We start from the raw sequence: 3,801 nt of genomic DNA, 5'->3' as shown, positions 1-3,801 counted from the left end.
AGAATCCCTCCTTCAGGAAAATATAAACAAAAAATTGAAAAAAAAAGTTGATAATTGGACATACCGATTATGGAGAGACATGATATAAGCAGTAGATTCCAAAAATATAAAGAAATTGTAGGGTTTCTTTGGTGTTCAAATAAGAGATTTCGTGCCATTTTCTATATAAATCTTTTCAAATCTTTCTATGACACTATCATAAAAAACCAAAAATTGTCTGCATTGGCAAACATTACTGAATTAATATATGTGAACACAAATTTAATATTTATAGTGTTGTTTCCGGGGGAAAAGTTGGTTTGTGTTATCTATCCTTACTCAGGAGTGTCAGAATTTTCCATCGCTAACTTGTGGGCTGTAGAAACTATAAAAAAAAATTAAAGAAAATGTCTTAAAATGTTGACCAGAGAATTTTTATAGAACCATTTACACATTTATCAAAGAGATACTAATGGGAAAAAAAAAACAAATTAAAGATTGGCTTAATGATTAATACATAAATATACACCATAGCTTACCTTGGAGAAAACCTTACAGCACTTCCTGCATTGAACAATTTCATACAAACTGCAGATGGATTCACTCATTTTCTGATTATAAAATACACTTTATATTCATTTCTATATTCTAATTTACCATTTGACCTTCATTAGTCATATAGTTAGTGTCACGTGACCTCCGTTAGTCATATGGTAAGTGTTACGTTTGCCCTCGTGCATTTTTTGCAATTTGCATCATTTTAGAATTTCATGTTTATTTTTTGCTTTTAAACGTTTTTTAAATCAACATATTTTTATTTTTCACTTATAATATAATATATTATATTTTAATGTAATATAATTTAATATAATATAATATTTATATAACAGTGTTGTACTTTGAATGTACTATGCCTAAATAGTAGTCTGGGTTTGACACAGGGTGCATGTGCCGGAGGCGTGTGCACTATGTGTCAAACCCTGACTACTATTTAGGCATAGTACATGCAAAGCACCACACTATTGTCATTATTATGCGACTGTTTTATTAAAACGACAATTTAAAAATTCCCGTGTGCAGAGGTATAATCTCATTGATTTTTATTTACGTTCCCTTACTTAGCTTCATAAGATCAAGCGTATTCAATATTCCCTGGACTCAGTTTGTGTGTTGATGTGTAAACTGCTAAAATAATAAGTGCAAAATATGTTTGAATTTTTTTTTTCAATTTCCACTGTTTCATCACCCCATTACGGTGATTCTTATTTGGGTCTCAAACATGTTGGTACACTCCTATTATGACGTCACGTTGTGCTTAATATAGCTAGGTATTTTGTCCCTTATGTCTCATGCAGTTAAGTATAATGTACATATAGATTCAAAGAATACTAGATGAGAAAATGGGGGAAAAGTTACATAAAACTGTTTAGAAAAATTATTTTGTTTTTCTTTTAGTGTCAAATATATAAAACTACGTTTATATACAATATAATAGAATGTTTAAGATAACGGCGTCCATGGCGTACCGGTAATCGGTAGCGCGTCGGACTGAGTTTGTGAGTTCGATCGATCCCCGGCGTGAGTGCTGTCGGATTTTCTTCAGAAAAAGAAACCGCGCAATATTTCGGCATAGTATGCTTACGCTGTATAAATCCTCAGAACACTAAGCGATTATAGTTGGGTATTGATTACATAGAGACAAACTGACAGGAAGCATAATGAAATATATATTTACAAATATTTACATTTGCTATGTTTTTCTACTAAGCCAACTGTGAAATTGATTTGAATGCCATTTTATGCGTAGAAATATGCACGGAGAAACTCGCTAAAGCGCTTTATGAAATATGCCTACGTGACAAGTCTGTGTGATTTACACACCAATACTCTCACAAAACTTAAAAACATTCCTTAAATATAATATTATTAGTTACACAGTCAGTTAGGGACCTAATTCGGAGTCATACAGCGTGTGAAATGGAAATCCGGTACGGATTTCCATATGGAGAAATGGTGTTCATTCTGCTGATTTGCATATCGGCCATTTTGGAACTGTAATGGCGGCCGAATTTATAAAGGTTTATATAGAGAAAATACAAAAAATCGCGAATTTTCATATCCTAACTATTTCTTCCGCCGATGGTTTGATTCTTCTTAATATCTACTACCGGAAATGACAAGATTGTTGATACCAAAGTGAAAGTAGCGACCGCCTTTTTGATTTGAAAATTCGAAGCGAGAGTATATTGTTTTAATGAAGGAAAGAGCACAGAATTGGTGCTTTTATCATTTTTCATGAGGAAATGTAAGTGTTTATTACAAGTTGACAGAGTTAAAGGTGCAGGAGAGAGCCCATTTTTATAAAATACATATGTTTTACCATTCCATGAGGAGTTACAACAGCCTTTTTAATTTGAAAACGGCAATTTTTTGCATCAGTGTGACCTAATTTATATCAGGAAAACGGTGTCCCGAGTCGTAAGCTGTTATTCACACAAATTTCTACCCATATAGCTATGACAGAGCCTTGAAGAAAAATCAAAACGAAAAAGGCTTGCAGGTTTTAACATAAAAAATTAAATAAATGGAATTTCGAGTTTATTCAGTATTTTATGAATATTAATGAGAAATAAATCACGTGGAAGCAATCTCATGAATAAATTGCACACAATATCTCCATATGCCATTTCACACACCTACATGACTCCGTAATAGGTCTCTTACTGACCGTGTAACGAATTTATACCGCTGAAGACCTTAATTAATATTTTAAAAAATCTATGAGCATATTATCAAAATATCAAGTTTTAATCCAATAACAATCAACATAGAATATCATAACTGGTAACAAGAAATTTAACTACCTATGCAAACCGTTTCTTAGCGCCATTTTTATTTACAATAATGACACTTCGAACGGAATAGCGTGTCCAATTTTAATATTACTCCTGGACGGAGACGTAATACGGAAAATTTCAGGGCGTCATTTGATTAGCTGTTATCCAATCAGTAATCAACAAATTTGTCTGAAGCGGGAAAAAAGATAGTATAATATAATATAATATAATACAATACAATATAATATAATATAATATAATATAATATAATATAATATAATATAATATAATATAATATAATATAATATAATATAATGTAATGTAATGTAATGTAATGTAATGTAATATCATATCATATCATATCATATCATATCATATCATATCATATCATATCATATCATATCATATATCTTTTATGAAACGTTGACATTGTTTACAGAAGAAATTTTAAAAAGAAAAGCTTAAAAAAAACTTAATGGCCTACACGTTTATCCTTAACACTGCAGAAAACATTTACGTGCCTGTCTAAACTACAAAGTTGTTGAATTTATGACAGGTAGGAAATTGATACAAATAAAGGAATGCTTCATCATAAAAATATATCATAATGAAGACGCCTCTCGGTTAAATACATTAAGATTCAACAATCACTTAAGTTTTGAATTTTTGGTTAACGATCGTTACAGAATTAAATAAAAACATAGCTTCTTTAGAAATTTGCGTATAATATATCAATATTGACAGTAGAGATGGTCCTACATCTACCGCAGCGGGTTTCCATTCCTGATTACCGATATCTCTCTGATAACTAGCAAAGAACCATTTATATTTTTTTTCCAATTGATCAGTTTTATTGATTTCTTAGGATTTAAAACTTTTCCAGAGCTACATGTATAATTCATCAGCAAGATTCCGTTTTAGCAGCCGACGACAGAAGCTGAAACAGACGACAATGGATCGGGTGGGGGTGACTGCAGTGCGAGAT

This window comes from Saccostrea echinata, unplaced genomic scaffold (assembly GCF_033153115.1).
Source record: "Saccostrea echinata isolate AGI-Se365-2 ecotype Australia unplaced genomic scaffold, CSIRO_AGI_Sech_v1 ptg000029l, whole genome shotgun sequence".
NCBI classification, from domain to species: domain Eukaryota; kingdom Metazoa; phylum Mollusca; class Bivalvia; order Ostreida; family Ostreidae; genus Saccostrea; species Saccostrea echinata.
This window is presented reverse-complemented; position numbering follows the sequence as displayed.